The sequence below is a fragment of the Rhagoletis zephyria genome, unplaced genomic scaffold, assembly GCF_001687245.7.
Source record: "Rhagoletis zephyria isolate East Lansing unplaced genomic scaffold, Rhagoletis_zephyria_1.1 Rzeph_scaffold_00088, whole genome shotgun sequence".
Lineage (NCBI taxonomy): Eukaryota > Metazoa > Arthropoda > Insecta > Diptera > Tephritidae > Rhagoletis > Rhagoletis zephyria.
In genome coordinates this window covers 12,499-32,185 of record NW_016157172.1, presented here as the reverse complement: position 1 = coordinate 32,185, position 19,687 = coordinate 12,499, and the positions used below count along the sequence as shown (strand labels likewise).

The 19,687-nt window shown below is 34.3% G+C and overlaps 1 long non-coding RNA gene across 1 annotated transcript; it reads left to right on the top strand.

Moving 5' to 3' along the window:
- Nucleotides 1-2,368: 2,368 nt before the first annotated feature.
- On the top strand, nucleotides 2,369-18,044 carry LOC108374455 (uncharacterized). The gene is made up of 3 exons (XR_001849045.1): nucleotides 2,369-2,462; nucleotides 14,770-14,783; nucleotides 18,034-18,044. It is a non-coding gene; the product is annotated as an uncharacterized LOC108374455 (long non-coding RNA).
- Nucleotides 18,045-19,687: the final 1,643 nt, after the last annotated feature.

Below are 19,687 nucleotides of genomic sequence, written 5' to 3'. Positions count from 1 at the left end.
CTAGGTCTAATTCTGGATAGGAAACTAAATTGGGGACCTAACATCGATGAAAGGGTCCGCAAAGCCACAACTGCCGTATGCTCCTGCATCAGGGCTATTTGCAAAAACTGGGGTCTGGAGCCCAAAATTGTAACAGGGATCTACACCGCGGTGGTAGGACCGATTATCTTCTATGAGGTAGTAGTTTGCTGGGATTCTCTCAATAAAAAGGTTAACTCTAAGAAAGTGGACAAAGTTGAATGACTGGCTTCTCTACTAACAACAGCCACAAAAGCGCTCAACACGCTGCTACCATTTCTGTCGACGGATCTATATGCAAAAAAGATGGCATGTAGTACCGTAATTAGGCTCAACGCGACCAATAAATAGACGCATCAACATATCGGTCACTGCAAAATTTTGAACGACCTTACTCAGTTTCTTACAACCGATTGCATTCCACCCACCCGCACTTCCATGGCCATGTTCACGACCCTTCTTCCCTCAAGGTAGGAATGATCAATCGACACAATTAGGAAAAGCGGATCCATCCATGTCTACACGGACGGATCGAAGCTCGAAAAAAGAGTAAGGTGGTGGGGTCTATTCGGAACAGTTAGGCATATCGTTCAGCTGCCGCCTATCTGATTACTGCCGTGTTTTTCAGGCGAAACTGATGGATATCTCAAAGGTCGCCACTGGTCCAGTTTGATACGATTCCTAGTCACGATATCTACATCTTCACTGACAGCCAGGCGGCAGTAGTTGCTCAATGCCGCGGACCTCTCAACGTGATGGCTGAGACATTCAGCACACGCATTGTCTGGGTACCTGGCCATTACGACATTTAGGGAAACTGCAAGGTTACCGAACTCGCCCGTCATGGAACGACATTACCTGATACAGGCATAAGCGATAGTAAATGAAAATTCATAGAAGTTGCCAATGAAAGATGGCAAATGGAACCGACCAGTCAGATTGCCACAACACTCTGGCCCGCCACGAACGCCCAACGTGCCAATTCTCTACTTACTCTAAGGAGGCAGGACTTTGACATAGTAAATGGAGTTCTCACCGGACATTGTCTGATCGGATTACACGCAGCTAGGCTGGGCGCACCCTGGAACGACTACTGCAGAAGCTGCATGGATGTCGACGAAGAGGAAACCATCCCACATCTTCTCTGTCATTGCCCCGCTCTATCAAAACGGAGAGAAAAAGCTCTCGGGAGCTATTTCTTCGACGATCTCGATGACCTCAAAGCGGTGAACGTCGGAAGCCTTAGCACATTCTTGCTAAGGACCAAGTGGTTTACGGGGGAACGAGGAAATTAAAAAACCCTCATGCGGTATCACAAAGGACCCTAAGGAGTCTAAGTGAGTCCTTCTTCAGGACTGCCGCTCAACTTAACCTAACCTTTGGTTGGCCACAGGTGCCCGAAGGCCTCCAATTTGTGTTTCTTTGGTTGTTCTTGGGTTGTTGAGAGCCACTTTGAGCGAGTAATATTTGCTTCTCACTAGCCCGAAGTTGGCCGGACTATTTTTCCGGGCGAAACTGTCAAACTGCTAGAAGAAGAGGAACAATTTTAAACATTAAAATTTTAGCTAATAAATATATGCATATTTAGCTGTTTTTCTTTGATTGATAAGTGAAGAAATATCAAGTGAACCATTAGTATAACGTTATTGTATTTGCTGCCGCTCAAATCTTAAATTTATAATTTTGTGTGATTTGATGTTTAGAGCTCAACCAGGCACCGACGGAGCACCCTTCCATACTTGCTGTCCGTATCAACATATGAAATTGCTGTTAAGAGAAATAGAAGTAATGACAACCTCACAGTCATGCGGTGGTTAACACGATAATCCCATAAGATAGGTTGTATCAGCTGAAACGGTCTACGGTTTTACGTTTTGGGCAGTTTATTCACGTTTGTGAGAGCATTTCGTACTAAGATACCAGTAGGTCTATTGTGGGCTCAGCTCATCACAGTACCTCATCTAGCTCTAGAAACTCTAGAAATTTCAGAATTGATCCTGGGAGTAGAGAGGGTACGTGGTCCTCTCTTGGCCATAAATTTCGTACACACGCTCATTTAACCAAAACTAGCCCGAAAATGTAAAAAAACAAACATAATGTTTGAACGAGGTAGGTAAAATTACATGCACAATATGTAACAAACGAAGTCAATTTTAATGCTGGATTTTTGGAAATTTTCTATTAAGAAAAACAAAACAATGCAAAATTGCATATATAAAAATTTACATAAAACGAAGCTTCAATGATAATATTTCTAACTTACAAATCGTCACCTGAAATGCAAAATAACGTAACATCATCGCCACTGAAATGGAAAAAGTCGTGACTATTTTTTTTTCATAAAACTATGTGGGGAGTTGTAGTTTGTTGAAATCCGTCATGTCAATCAAAAAGTGAATTTTGAATTTTTTATAAGTTACGACTGTTTGCATTTCAGTGACAATGTTTGTTACGTTATTTATCATTTCAGGTGACGATATACTGAAATTAAAATAAAAACAAAACGAAATTATAAATTTATATATATGTATGTATGTTTGTGCAGTGCCGCACTATATTATATATCACAATGTATGCAAAAATTGTTACATAGAATTTTCCGAGTATTTTTTATAAAAATATTTTTTATACTACAACAAAAAACATAAAAAAGATCTCTTAACTTCGTGCAAAACTCAGGAAAATTTAATAAGTCCCCTTTCAGACACGACAAGTCTTGCTTTCAAGTCTGCTCGTTCGTTGGCGAAGGAGGTGAGAAGAGAGGGGAAGAGTACAGATACCTCCGTACCGCCAATTCGTTTCAAGTTTTCTTGTCTCTTTTGATCTCTTCGTTGCTTCCCATTTAAAGAACCAAGGACTTGAATTCAATTGAAGTTGACGCGTGTAGAAGCAAATAGAAAACACAAAAGAGAATGCGAAAAAAATTGCTTTCAAGACTTGACGTGTCTGAAAGAGGACTAAATTTTCATACAAGTTGGCATTTTAGTATAACAAAGTGCCCCTTTGAAGTTAGTAAAAAATGGTGTTGATTTTTGGGAGCTTCTTTGCAGGTACATAGTTTCTTACATACAAAATAAAATTATCGAATATACTTTGGTACTACACTCATTTTAACTGGGACACAAATTACAAATTTTGCTTTTACTACACGGCGTATAGTGCCGATTAGTAATTAGAATAATATCAATATTATGTAAAATGTAAATATTTAAAGAGTTCTAAATTGTTTACATCGAGATGTCTAAATTTTTTTCTGGCCAAAAAACGGGACATTTTGCGTACCGACAGGTATTGTACCGTGGCCGGAACATAGCTCTTAAATCCGGGACAGTCCCGCCGAAAACGGGAGGGTTGGCAACCGTGCTGCAAGGAAAGTATAAAATGTTTTGTATTTGTCGCAAATTATTTTAGGTTTTGAAGCTAAACTACGACTTTTTATACATGATCTCAAAAAAAGAATATTTCATAATTTTCCATGGCTAGAAAAAGTTTTTGCACATGTCAAAGAGGATTATTATTATTATGTCGCAAAACTACATGATTTAAAGGAAGATTTTGATAAAAGATTTGCCGACTTGAAATTTTGATGTAACATAATTGAGGATGAGTTTAAAATATCCGATAATAGATAGAGATAAGGCACTGCAACATAAAGCTTGAATTCCGGGAACAAATACCAGATTTAAAATATCCGCTTTTGAAAACAGCTGCGTGCCCTATATTTTAAATTTTTGGTACAACGTATAACTGTGAGTCTTTGTACTCTACAATGAAATTCGTAAAGTCAAAATACTGTTCACAATTGACTAACCAACATTTAATAGAACTGTTATGAACGGCTGACGTAAAACCATATTTTGAAAATTTGGTTAAAGGGATCTTTTGAATTTTCTTTAATATTTTATTAAATTAGAATAATAATAAAATTAATGTTTTTCATTTCAAATAATAATTTTATTTAAAAATATTTTTTTTTGTTTTTTGTGGCTCTTTGTAGTATTTAAAATTTACATGTGGCTCTTTTCGGTCTCGGCCTTACGCACCCCTGGTATAGGCAGTTGAAATTACGTTACAAAGCCCCATTATATGAACAAAACATTTTAATATAAATATGCATGTGTGTGTGAATATTCTGATAATTTTTCTTACATACATATATCACATAACGGGTGATTTTTTTGAGGTTAGGATTTTCATGCATTAGTATTTGACAGATCACGTGGGATTTCAGACATGGTGTCAAAGAGAAAGATGCTCAGTATGCTTTGACATTTCATCATGAATAGACTTACTAACGAGCAACGCTTGCAAATCATTGAATTTTATTACCAAAATCAGTGTTCGGTTCGAAATGTGTTTCGCAAACCCAATTGCTGCGAACGGCGACGAATCGACATTTCACGGTCTTCAGCAACACTCTCAGAAACAGACGCAATATTCTCTTCTGTACGCACTGTACGCATTCGTGTGGTTGGTTTAATGTCCAATAAAGTAAACTGAGTGCGAAACTTGGTCACAATCGCATTAATTGTTTGCTCACTTGGTCGATTATGTAGACCATAAATCGGACGTAAAGCGAACCGAACACTGATTTTGGTAATAAAATTCAATGATTTGCAAGCGTTGCTCGTTAGTAAGTCTATTCATGATGAAATGTCAAAGCATACTGAGCATCTTTCTCTTTGACACCATGTCTGAAATCCCACGTGGTCTGTCAAATACTAATGCATGAAAATCCTAACCTCAAAAAAATCACCCGTTATAACATATTACATACATATCTGAATATCACCAAAACCACACAGACAGGTATTTTTAATATGTACCTCAACAAAAAATTATTAATTATCCGGAAGCCACTCCAAATTATTGTTTTGTTAAATAACTGGCTATCACATAGGTACATATTTATGTATGTATGTACATATGTACTTTATTCTACTGCATTAAAAGGCCAGCAGAAATGCCAAACAAACAAGAGCGAGTGCCATAAATACACATATATATGTATGTACACATGTATTTCATACAAACATATTTCCAAAGCTGTAGTGGAGTTAAAATGTTCATTTTTAACTTTGAAAACGAAAGAAAAACAAATTGCAGGCTGCACATTGTCGAGACTCAACGAAGACTCCCATCGCAACCCAAGCGGTCACGGCCTTGACGTGCATGCATACATACACTGAGGGAAAAAACAAAGGTAAAAGCAACAATAACGAGGTTGATTCTACACTAAACAGCTATGATAGTCTACCAAAGCCGAAATTTGTCAAATCAGCTATGGAAATGTAATTCTTACGTTGAAAAATTGTGTTGATATTTTAAGATTGTTTCTTTTCAAATCAAATTGCATTAATGTTGATTTAAAAATGCGTATCTTTCATTCAACTTCGAAAATAAAGTGATTTAAACCTGACTTTGTTTTTATTTTAACAATGATTACTGTCAATTTAAATACTCCCAATGTTGACCTAAGAATATAGAGTTGCTAATTTAACATTGAAAAGTAGTTGGTTTGACTTTTTTTAAGGTTGCTTCAAACACGCCTTCAATGTTGGTTTAACTATGTAGCACTCTTTATTTAACATTTAAAAACCCTAAGCTTATAATTTCCACAAGTATAAAAACAAGTTATTGACATATTTTTTTAATTTTCTTTTATTTTTTCCAGTCCAGGGAATATAGTAATATTCCTGAAAATTTTAATATTTGTTTTATGAAGAAGTAATGGCCAATGTTTATAATCACAATAAAGTTAACTTTAAAATTAATCTTTTTGACATTTGTTACTTTCTAATTTTAAACTTAACTTTATGTTGCTTATAACCATGCCCTAATTTATTTGATATTCTTATATAACATAAAATCACCTTTGTATCTACTTCACTAGGAAAAACGGAGCAAATTTCGTTTACCAGCGAATGAAAATCACTTGGTTAAAGAGAAATGTTTCCGTAACATATTTCTTCGATTAAAATAGCTATTATTTCGTCCCTGTTGATGTTGTCAAGTCTGTTGTTCTCTTTGTAGAAGTTTAAAATTTTTGTTCCACGTGCGGTGTTTGATAACAGGGTAAATAAATCCTGTAGAAAATCAAATGCTGTATATAAATACGGAAATAACTTCGGCCATAAAAAGATGCTATGCACTTATGAGCTTCAATAACGCATACGCAGATATTTTATTGTACTGAGCACATGGTTTTTTTTTAATATTTACACTGCTTCTCGAGGTATACTTTTTGGTTATCTTTCTAAGTGTTGCTCATGCTTTTATCAAAACCATATAAACCAAACGCAATACAAATCTAAAAAAATTACTTTTTGACTTAAANTGGAAGAATTAAAAAAAATCAACGCCAATTTTTATAAATTGCACTTCTTATAAGAAAAAAACAACGCAAGAGCCGTCAGCAAAATAGTTATTAAAACTCAACGCGATTCTTTAGCCACATAAAATTTACACTTGTTTTACTCAAATCTCATAGGCGATGTTACTGTATAATTAAATATTTTATATTTTCTAAATATTGTATAAAGTTTGGTTTATATCGTAATAGAATGAATAATAATAAAAAAAATCACCATACACTCAATTATTTTCGCCACTGTATATTTCGACTGTAGATAATTTATCGCAAATAGATTTTTCATGAAACCACTCAGGAAAACTATCTTTTTTTGGATTCGATGATTTAAGCATACAAAATGTTTACACTACACTTTTATTTATTCTTTAGTACTCACATTTTAAATATTCAAACACAGTTTCCATATCAAAACCTTTTAAAAGCGCCTTTAATTTGTGGTCGTCGTTTTCTTCCTCGCTCAGAAATGAATTTGGAGTTATAGTATATATAACTTCGCCAGAAGCTGGAGTTATATTAATCACTTCGCCAACTATTGCGTAGAATACATTTTCAAAAACTTCCTCACTTTCCATTTCTATAAAAATCTTTTGATTATCACCTTTTTACATTTTTGCTTTCACAACCGAACTTCACGCGTCAAAAATTTGTCTTAAATAAAGCTGCTTGTCATGCAGTAATGTAGAACAGTAAGCCAGGAACCGTTATTCATATGTACGTTTTGTTGCTAGATACAATTCAAGAGAGTAAGATCTACCGCAAAACAACTTTGATTCAACAATGTTGCAATTTCAAATTAACAATAACAGTGTAGAAGTAAAAATGACTTTTAGTTATTTTGCAGAAAACTGAAACAATGTTGATTTGAAATTATTTCTAGTTAGATCGACTATTGAATTGTTAAATCAACCTTAAAACTGTTATGTGGTTATTTTTAAATGCTAAATCAAATAGGTTTTCTTGAACTTTGCACAATTGTAAAAATGATGGTGATCGGAGTTATTTTAACGTTTCAGTTTTTCCCTCAGTGTATGTACTTACATATATCTGTAGTCATAAGCAATAACCGCCTAAGTCGAAAAGCCAGAATTCGAGAAAAAAACGTTTGAACATTCAGGTTGTAATGTTATCCTTATGGTGAAACCAAAATATTTTCGCCTATAACTTTTTAAGCAGCGAAGCGAAGAATACGATAGCATATACAACTCCATTCTTTCTTAAGTTGACTTAGGCGGTTATTGCTTGTGTCCACATATATATTGTGTAGCATGTACATCCCTGCATCTTATCATACAGGTTCAGAACTCGCGCCGAACTAAGGTGAAAAGTGCTTTCAACTATATTTTTAATTATGCACAAAGGTATACTAACTTTGTTCGCAAAACGGTCGTTTGTAATAGGGTATAGAAATCGAGATAGAAATAGAAATATATATACCAAAATGCTCAGAATAAAAAGAGAAATCGATTAAGTCTGTCGACACTATTACTCGAATAAAATAAGAAATATCTCATATTGAAAATGGGTGGACAATAACCACGTCCTCCTCAAAAATGACGGTATTTTCGTAAATACAGAAACTAAGATATTTCCGCAAATTTGGCATGTGAAGTACAATTTTGGCATAAAATAAGACAATTATGAAACTCTTGGAAAATGGACATGGCACCGTCCACTTGTGGTGAAAGGCTGTACCGCAGTAGCCGCTTTACCAAGCCCCACCCAACTCGGTACGAACATTGCTTTAGGCTGGTTTTCACTATGTCATATTTTGACAATAAATTTTGTCAACATATTTTGACACAGCTTCATCTCCTATTCCCGTACAGAAATTTTTAGGACGGAACTAACGCTTTTCCAAACTGTCTCTAAATTTCGCTGCAGGGTTATGTATGTATGTACTTAAGTAAATATCGACATCCTTAAGTATGTGAATCGAGAGTGTGTCACTGTTTGACAATGAGTCACCGGATTTCGGTCAAACAGTCACAGCCATGGCAGCGCTTCTCACTTCTTTAAAATACGCGTTTATATATAGTATACTAATAATACTAATGTATGTATGTAGTACATATGTACACTAGGACGGTGAAATTTAACCGGATTTTTTACTATCAGGATAATCCGGATACATATTGGAATATTCGCATACCTTATTTAAAAGTTTGAGTGCCCGGATAACAAAATGAGTACGCATTAAGAGTATGTTTAGATATCCGGGTTTTCGAATCCAAAAATTAACAATAAAATAATAGTTGTTTGTGTTTTATTGCAGAGTTCTATTGCTTATTTTGTAACTCAATAGATATAGGAATTAAAAAAAAATTACGAATCCGTTTATATACTGTTTAGCATGACCGGATATCCGGAAAACCAAATGAACGGATATTAACAGGATATCTAAATATACGGATAGTCCGAACTAGCCACGTCGTGTCACGCTTTTTCACGCGTGAGCGTGAGCGGCTTTCAGAGAAAAATCACGTAATGTCCGTGATCCTGCGTGACTAAAATTTTTGCTTGCGTGAGTTAGATTTTCGTCAATCACGTAATTTTCACACAAGTATGTACAGTGGCGGTCAATAATGGATGGATGGTTTTCAGTTTTTAATATTTACAGTGCTTTTCAAGCTATAACTTTTTTGATATTTTCTATAAAAATATGGTTCATGCTTTAACAAAAACTACATATATAATTCACACTTTCATTTTATACAGAACTTAAAAAAATTCTAAAATTTTTTCTCTAAATTTCCAGTTTTTTACAGGCNTTTTTTTGCGTCACCCGAAATTGACTTGCATGCGTTTGCATTTGATTTCATTGAGCGAAACGTCAAATCAAAATGTCACGCAGAACAAAAATTGGAAATTGAGTTAGCTTCATACGCACGCCGTTCAATTTCGGTTGATCTCATACAAGTTGCATGTGCATGAGAAATTTTTGACAATAAATTGGTGGCGTGCGTGAATATTAGGTTAGCCTGTTAGGTATGCAACAAGCTTATAAAATTCTAGTAAAATGGGTGCAAGTTTTGAGCGGCTATAAAATCGCATTGACTTTTATATTTTTTTTTTTGCTGAAGGCTATTACACTTTTTTCCATATAAACATGAATTTCTTGTGGAAGAATATGAATGGATAGACACTTCAAAAAAGCTTGTAGGCTATTTTAAACATACCGAACTCAATAACAAACTATCAAATTCTTTAAAGCAACAAGTTAAGACACGGTGGAACTCCTTATTTATAACGCAGTCCAGCATTCACGAAATGCGGCAAGCAGTTCAACAGTTATTAATAGAAAGAAATGAGCTTCATAAACTATCAAATTCAAATATATTGGAAAAATTGTTAGAATTTCTGGCCCCTTTCAAGATGTGTTCTGAAAATTTGAGCGCGGATTTAAATCCAACTATCCATGAGCACGTTGTGTGGTACAAGAAACTACAAAAGCATTGTTAGGCGAATGCATCGGATTCTGAAGTTATTATCGATTTGAATAAAAACACAGCTGCTGCTTTAAATAAAAGATTCCAACGAAGCTCAGTCCAATTTCTGAGATTGTTTTTAAATCCTCCGTTTCAAAAGTTAGAGTTTTTATCTACAGAACAGCGCGAACATATAATAGGGACAGTAAAGGCAATAGAGCTGGAAAACTATCGATAGTTTTGATTAAAAAAGTCCAAAAATTAAACATAACAATTTTTATTGAAAACGAGGTCAGAATTGCAAAAATTTTTTGATAGTTTTGTTAATGAACAAAAACTTATCAACGACTTTTGGCTTCAATCAGCATTTTTATGTATGTATGTATGTATAAGTTAAAACTATTGATAATGCTTACAAGACCATCGATGTTTACGATAGTCAAAAACCATCGATACTATCGATAGTGCCATCGATAGTTTTCCAGCTCTAAAAGGCAATGCTTGAAGATAACTTAGCTAGAAATGTACTTGAAGAAAAGAGAGCTCGCCCTCAGCATGATTTCCAAATTCTGCATGATGACATTCCTTCTATCTCAAAAGGGCAAAAACCCGTGCAACTTTGGACAAATTTAAAGATTCAATAAATGAATCTGCAGAAACAGTTTTTGAAAAAATTAATACGAAAATAATAGATTTATTAAAAAAAAATCGGAAAACAAAAGTTGTGACGATGTTTTGAAAATTGGGAGAAAGCTAAAGATTTACCACTTCTTAGAAGTCTTTCAAGGCAAATTTTAAACATACCCTGAGCTAGCTGGTATGTGAAAAAGCAACTAGTGAAAAAGTTTATTCTGTGTCACGCAGAATTCTGGAAGAATGAATATTGATACCAATTCTTTTTTATACTCGTATTAGATTCATAAGTATATCTGAAATTTGTTAAAATAATAATAGTGCCTTCAGCCCTTGCTAGGCGTTTGACCAAGCCTTTGTAATAATACTTGTATTTTTTTGTATTGAGCTTGAGGCCGTTTTTAATGAAAAGCTTATTGTGGAAAAGCAATAGTAATTTAAAAAAATTGTAGAAGTGATAGCTATTTCGGAAAGCACCACATTTTCTCATCAGACTTCTTTCAATACATACCTAAATATATCACTGAGCACCCGAAATGTGTAGTGTTGCAGCGATTAATTTCCAATGTTTTCATTTTAAATATTTTTCGTTCCGCTACCAAGTTCATTCAGAGAGGATTGAATCAATTCAAAAACAATTCTTGCTTTTTGCGTTGCGTGACTTTAGCTGGGATTCAGATTACAATCTCCCCCCTTACACAAGTCTAAAGCTCATAAATTTGCCTACACTCGCAAGTCGTAGAGAAATGCTATGTATAATATTTATCGTAAAATTAATGACAGGCTTGATTAATAGCCCGGCCCTCCTGGCTGAGGTCAATTTTAATGTCCCCTCTCGAGTGTCAAGACACTTTCGACCTCTGTTTTTGAAGCCATGCAAAACTAATTTTGAACTAAACGAATCATTTATGTCAAGATTTTAACTCTCATTCCAGCACGTTTGATATATCGGACTCGATTTTTACTATAAAGAAAACTATCATTTCCACTCTCAATAATTGAAATACTATTTTTAGCATATCCAATCAGCGGATGAATTTGATTCTGTAGCGGAATAGTTTTAGATCTCGACACTTAACAAACTCAAATTCCTAACTGTGATGCAAACTTGATAGAACTCTAAAACTGTCTTCAAATTTCCAACTTTTTAATCAGTTTTTTTTTTTAATATTTCGAGTATTGTTGCAAAAGTTCTGTTTTTTTTTAATTGTGTTTCTAGCAGTAAACGGAAATTCGCAACGTTCCGAATAAATAAAAAAAAATTGTCCCTACGTTTGAAAGGCAGTTAAAAAATGCGTATAATTTTCGTCACGAAATTGATATCATAAATTTTGTGTTTCTAGTTCAGCTTTCGTCACTCGAAAATTTTACCTCAAAGAGGTGTTTTATTTGATACAATTTAACGCTGAGTTATCACAAAAAAGCATTCAATATATCACCGTTTTTTTCTCATTTTTCAAACGACTTTGTTTAGATTTTTAATTACAAGTAACACGGAAATACACGTTATACGTAACAAATATAAATTATTTTTAAGAATAACGGTTTTAGAAAATGAAGGAATAACTGACACTTTATGTTCTTAGTTTTAGAGCACAATTTGCCTCAGTAAGTAACTTAGTGCAAAACAAATAGCATAAAATGAATTATTTTTTATTTACAAAATTGTATGCGTGCTAATTTATAGAAAAGGCTCTATGCTATATTTCTTAGAACCATCTCAAAACTAACCACATTTTTTCTAGCTCGGAGGTGGCCCTTTTTGAACTATGTAGGAACTGTTGTTATATGAACTGTCTCAGAACCGTCTAACCTGAGTCAGCTCAGAACAAGTTCAAAAGTTTTGCAGAGGGCGACAATTGTCACTTCGAAGGACATCGCCATGTTAAAAAAGACAGTTGAAAGCATTGATTTGGGGTAGATGAAGCACCAGTACCGTCCCTTTTCAGGCTAGCTCAGCGAAAGTTCTGAACCAGATTGATTTCCTGCAGGGAAGTGCTTCTTGAGTGTATGCAATAAAAGGTTAAAGAATAACACTTAGAAAAATACCAATACAAGAATGAAAGTTAAGGTGAATACGTTCATAGATAAAGAAAAGGATAAAGGCAAAGGTAAAAATAAAAACAAAAACAAAGATGCGCAAAGATTAAGGCAAAAATGAAGACCAAGGAAAATTTAAACACTTTACTTTTATAAGGACAAAGTTGAAGGGAATTATGTAGATGAAGAAAATGATAAACATAAAAGTAAAAACAAAGATAAATATAAAAAAAGATGAGGATGAGGATACCGATAAAAGTAAAGATGAAGGTAGAGGAAAAAAGACTAAAATAAAGGTAATAAAAGAGGAAAGGATATAGATACGGTGACCATAAATATGGATTCAAAATGAAGGACAATTTTTCAAAAATATGCCTACATATATTTACGCAGTATACAAATATCAAAAGAGTATTTATGATTCTAAGTATTAAGAATACATTTTAAACTTTAAAAATGAATCACGTTTTCTTAATCGATATTAATCTTTTTTTATATGCATATTTATAAAAGTATAGTAAAACTTATTATAATTACAATAGCTTACACGAAAAGTGAAACTCTTTAAAAGATTATTTTATAGTCAAATTTTGAGTCGTTCAAAATAAAAACAATACCTTTTTTTTTTGTTTTTTGGTACTTTTCGCAGTTATTTGTCAAAAATCGACGTCATGAATCGACGTAAACGACGAGTTATAAAGTGCCCTTTACAAAAATATATAATTAGTGCCGATTGCGCTCCATAGCATCTTCAATTCTAATCCGATTTTCATTATCTTTGGCTCAAAATTTACTGTAATGATATATCTTCTTTATCGAATTTTTAAAATAATGAAAAAAATAATCAAATGAAACTGCGTATTTGATTGAAAATCTTTCTTTTTTCGACTTTGACGACAAAATGCAAATGGTCGCCTGTAGCACTAATAATTTTCATTGAAGTCGCCACAAGTTATATATTTTGGTATGAGGCACATTAATACCCTTCGAGCTGTAAGTCGCTTACGTTGATTGGGAGATTTATTCATGAGATATTGAAGAAAAGCTACGAAAAGTACCAAAAACACACTTTTTTGAAAAAGATCCATCCATTGTCCGATAATTTTAAAATAACGAATAAAATGCAGGACACTTGGAAAAAATCAGTACATTTTCAGGTTTTTCAGGACCTTTGAAAAACAGTACGGTCCCGCAAAAAACAGAACGGATGGTCACCGTAGATATAGAGAGAGACACAGAGACTCAATCTGGGAACTATTTTGGGATTCTAGAGATTTTCGGGATTATCGGGACTTATCGATATAATAATCGATATTTTTGTCGGTTTTGTTATCGATTTTGTTATCGGAAATTTTATCGATTTCGCTATCGATATCTTCGAAACTTATCGATATAATAATCGATAATTTTATCGATTTTGCAATCGATATTATTAACGATTTTGTTATCGATAATGTTATTAGTTTTATTATCGATATTGTTATAGATTTTGCTATCGATATTTTTATCGTATTTATTATCGATATTTTTATCGATTTTTTATTCGATTATTCTTCGATTTTGTTATCGATTACTTATAGATTTGGTTATTTGTTTTGCTATTGACTCTGTTATACATTATTTGTCGATTTTGTTGTCTGTTTTGTCTGTTTCGTTATCGATTTTGCTGACGATATTTTTATCGAATTTTTTTATCGATATTTGTATCGATTTTGTTATCGATATTTTATTGGATGTTACCATAGGTTTTGTTATCGATAGAGAATAAAGATAAAAATGGAGATAAAGGAAAACAGAATAACATAAATGTAATTAGAACGAACAGCGGTAGAGATTAGATCCCTATATGTGACCTGGTCTACGGAAAGGGGGCTTAGGTGTCAAAAAATCAATTTTCACTTTTTGGTTGATTCGGATGGAAGATGAGATGCTTTTTCACGTGGTGAAAAGCAGAAAATCCTAACTTGCTTAGAAGTGNTTAAGGCTCTGTTATGCATACTTGGCATTGCATGCACTGCTATACCATTTTTACGTAGAAATCAAAAACCAACAGACTTCTACGTATGTAGTGCTGTGCGTTCGATAACCGATTACACGCGAGGCTCATTTAACAGATTTCTTATGTGACAGCTCTCAAGCCATGCCAAGTATGCATAACGGAGCCTTTATACTTTTAACAGCTTTTTCACAGAAAACTAGTTTTCGCACGTAAGCTCCCTTTTCGTAGACCAGGTCACATATAGAAAAAAAGAGAAGAAATATAACCTTAAGCAAAAACAGATGTATGTACATATGTATGTATATTGGTTATGAGACAAAATAGATATGTAACGTAAGTTTCACTTCTCCAGTGTGGCCCAGGTGCACTTACTTTTTTACTTAAGTTTAAATACTGAATATCTGCAAGTATGTCTTTAATGCATTCACCCAATTTCGGGGGGCTATTACTAGTAATAATAATAATCATAGACTGCCGCTGACATATATGTTATGGCGTTTTCTTTTCTCGAAAAAAAGCTGCACTTATTCTGCCCTGAATTAACGTTGTCAAATTTTCATGTACTTTTATCAGCCTTTTCACAGAGCGTCGTGTTCTTTTCTCAGCACGTTGCGCTCTGATCCGGCAAAAGTGCTGCCTTTTCTGCCCTCAAATAAAAGTGAGGGTGAGGGTTGCTCGGTTAATTTACGCTTGTAAAAATAAAATTATATTCCGTATCAGATATAAGTATTTTCCTACAGGGTTCGTATTTGCACACACATGCTCTGCTCACACACACGCCAGAAACACATTCAACTTGTACTCACTGCTCATACACATGTGTGTGCATAAGTGGAAAACAAACTCTGCTCACAGAAAAGTGTGTGCTGTTTGTTATTAAGCACATGCACATGTGTGTGAGCCGATTTTTGTACAAATTTCAGCCCATGCACATGCACATAATATATTTTTAAAAGAATTTGTTTATTAAACGTTATTTTTTGAAAGACAATTCAATAACAAGTGAGGTGTTGTTTGTTTTTTATATGACAGAAAACATATTAAAAAATTATTTTAAGATTTGAGATAGAAATCGAAGTGTATAAGTTTCTCTACGCAAAGCACACACATGTGCGTGTGCTTTATATTAATAAAAATAAAGTACACACATGTGCCCGTGCTTTTTACCAAACAGCACACACATGTGATGTGAGCAAGTTTTTAATTTTTTATATGCACAGCACACGTGTGTGAGCGTAAAATGTTAGGATGTGCTGCGCATGTGTGTGCAAATACGAACCCTGTTTTCCTATGAATTAATTAAAGACTTACAGTGCAAGTGAACAATTCAGTTTTTTAAGCTCTACAAATTAACTTCTGATGGAGTAGCATATTTTCTGTTTCATTCTCATATGAAGAACGCAACATTTTCTCAGGTCTCAGGTATGCAGCTCTCAAGAAAATTTTGACATCTGGTACTTCCTGTATGTTGAGTAATTCTTCAAAACTTGAGGAATTTGGGGAGCGCTTGAGTATTTTTTGAGGAATTTTCTCTCGATATATTTGCAGATAACAAATGCAACCATGTTTTTCACAAGAGTTGTTAAATCGCTCTGCAAATTTTTAAACAAAAATCTTTCCGATGTTTTATAAAGAGCGAAATGCACCACACAAGCGGTTTGTCAAATATTCTTCAAACCTACTTTTCCCATTTCGCCATACACCATGCAAACATGACTCGTTCAAGCAAAGAATTTTAATTTTCTTCCGGCTCACAATGTAAAAGGGTTTGGTTTTCTTCGATTTTTCTCTCTTGCGTCCTCATTCGGTAAAAATTCCGTTGCGAATGAGGCGATTTTATCATACACAACGTAAGCGGTTTTATCAAACGTCAAACCTTCAAAAACCCCCATACACAACATAAATAGCTTCAAGCAAAGGGATATTTCGCCTTTCTGCATGTGTTGCTAAATATTCAAAATGTCATCGATAATTTTTTTTATTACATCGTTATATTTTCAATTTGTTTTGAACTTGCAAAATCTCGATAACGAATTGTTAGATCATAAGGATATTCATATTGATTCTTCATTATATCCAGAAAATTTTAGGAAAACAAGTTTTTGAATTAAGAGATTAAGAGAGGTTCATATAAGATTCCCAATTAAAAAAATATATATCTGCATTACTAGTAGTTTAAAAATGTGTAGGACTGACTTGAGGACCAGATTGAGCACTGATATAGTTGCAGAAATATTATATACAAACCAAGGCATAAAAAATAACGGTGATACTTTGTTTGAACCGCAAGAACAAATGTACCAATTGTATTGGAGAATGTAATTAATTTTTATGCTAATTACCTGTAAATAGTAAATAAGAAAATTTTGAGTAATTTGTTCGGATTTTGAGAATTTTTCATTTATTTTGGAGGAATTTGATATCTTTTGTGGCAACACTGGGTACTTCACCAGCCTGTTGCCTCACTCTTTCCTCAAGAAATAATGGAACGGGCATATAAAGGGTGATTTTTTAAGAGCTTGATAACTTTTTTTTAAAAAAAAACGCATAAAATTTGCAAAATCTCATCGGTTCTTTATGACGGTCCATGACATTTACTTTTTGAAGATAATTTCATTTAAANCGAACCGAACACTGATTTTGGTAATAAAATTCAATGATTTGCAAGCGTTGCTCGTTAGTAAGTCTATTCATGATGAAATGTCAAAGCATACTGAGCATCTTTCTCTTTGACACCATGTCTGAAATCCCACGTGATCTGTCAAATACTAATGCATGAAAATCCTAACCTCAAAAAAATCACCCGTTATGTATTTCTGTTGCAAGCATGGGTTGCCTTGTGCTCTTTCTTCACAAAAAACTTTAGAAAACCATAGTAGAAAGCGTATCGAATTTCTTGAGAACTGCGTACTGCCCCAAGAAAATTTTACACAAGAAAATTTCTTGGCCATTTCTTGTACGTCATTTGTGTGGCGTGCGCCTTGATGTTGTCACACAAAGTGGGGGGAACTACAATTTTACGACATCATCGAACGGCGGTTGTATTTTTATGAGAAGCCGTTTCTCATGGCAGAAATACACTCGGCGGTTTGCTATTGCCTGCCAAGGGGCGACCGCTGTTAAGAAAAATCTTTCTTTTTATACCCGAGCGCACTTGTGCACAAGGGTATTATAACTTTGTTCACATAACGGTTGTTTGTAACAGGCAAAACGAATCGAGATAGATATAGACAAATGTATACATAAATGATCAGAATGAAAAGAGAAATCGATTAAGCGGTGACTGTCTGTCCGTCCGTCCGTCCGTCCGTCTGTGCACACGATAACTCGAGTAAAAATTGAGATATCTTAACGAAACTTGGTACGTGAACTTCTTTTGGGCGTGGGACGGATGGTATTGAAAATGGGCGAAATCGGATAATAACCACGCCTACCTCCCATATAACGGTAATTTTAAGAAATACGAAAACTGCGATATTTTAGTAACTACTGAAGATAATTCACTCAAAATTGATATTTACAATGAGTTTTAGACGAAAAATAAGAATATTAAAAAATTTTGGCAAATGGGCGTAGCCACGCCTACTTATGGTTACATGTGTATATCTTGGTAACCGCTGCACCAATTTCTTCCAAACTTCCTGCTACAACATACCTTCTTTGCTTTTATGTGGCAAGCACAATAACCATACCGAGTTTGGTTCAAATTGCTAGAACGGTTAGCGAGATACATATATGTGATCATAAGTGGGCGGTGCCACGCCCATTTTCCAAATTGTATCATAAGCGTATTTCTTGGTAAAAAATTGTTGCAACCATCAATTTTGAATAAATTAGCTTTAATATTTACTGATTTATCGGGGATTTCGTATTTTTCTAAATTACCGTTATATGGGAAGTGGGCGTGGTTATTGTCCGATTTTAAAAATTTTGGTATGTTGTAGCAGGAAGTTTGGAAGAAATTGGTGCAGCGGTTACCAAGATATACACATGTAACCATAAGTAGGCGTGGCTACGCCCATTTGCCAAAATTTTTTAATATTCTTATTTTTCGTCTAAAACTCATTGTAAATATCAATTTGAGTGAATTATCTTCAGTAGTTACTAAAATATCGCACTTTTCGTATTTCTGAAAATTACCGTTATAGGGAGGTAGGCGTGGTTATTGTCCGATTTCGCCATTTTCAATACCATCCGTCCCATGCCCAAAAGAAGTCCACGTCCCAAGTTTCGTTAAGATATCTCAATTTTTACTCGAGTTATCGTGTGCACAGACGGACGGACGGACGGACGGACGGACAGACAGTCACCGCTTAATCGATTTCTCTTTTCATTCTGATCATTTATGTATACATTTGTCTATATCTATCTCGATTCGTTTTGCCTGTTACAAACAACCGTTATGTGAACAAAGTTATAATACCCTTGTGCACAAGTGCGCTCGGGTATAAAAAGAAAGATTTTTCTTAACAGCGGTCGCCCCTTGGCAGGCAATAGCAAACCGCCGAGTGTATTTCTGCCATGAGAAACGGCTTCTCATAAAAATACAACCGCCGTTCGATGATGTCGTAAAATTGTAGTTCCCCCCACTTTGTGTGACAACATCAAGGCGCACGCCACACAAATGACGTACAAGAAATGGCCAAGAAATTTTCTTGTGTAAAATTTTCTTGGGGCAGTACGCAGTTCTCAAGAAATTCGATACGCTTTCTACTATGGTTTTCTAAAGTTTTTTGTGAAGAAAGAGCACAAGGCAACCCATGCTTGCAACAGAAATACATATATGCCCGTTCCATTATTTCTTGAGGAAAGAGTGAGGCAACAGGCTGGTGAAGTACCCAGTGTTGCCACAAAAGATATCAAATTCCTCCAAAATAAATGAAAAATTCTCAAAATCCGAACAAATTACTCAAAATTTTCTTATTTACTATTTACAGGTAATTAGCATAAAAATTAATTACATTCTCCAATACAATTGGTACATTTGTTCTTGCGGTTCAAACAAAGTATCACCGTTATTTTTTATGCCTTGGTTTGTATATAATATTTCTGCAACTATATCAGTGCTCAATCTGGTCCTCAAGTCAGTCCTACACATTTTTAAACTACTAGTAATGCAGATATATATTTTTTTAATTGGGAATCTTATATGAACCTCTCTTAATCTCTTAATTCAAAAACTTGTTTTCCTAAAATTTT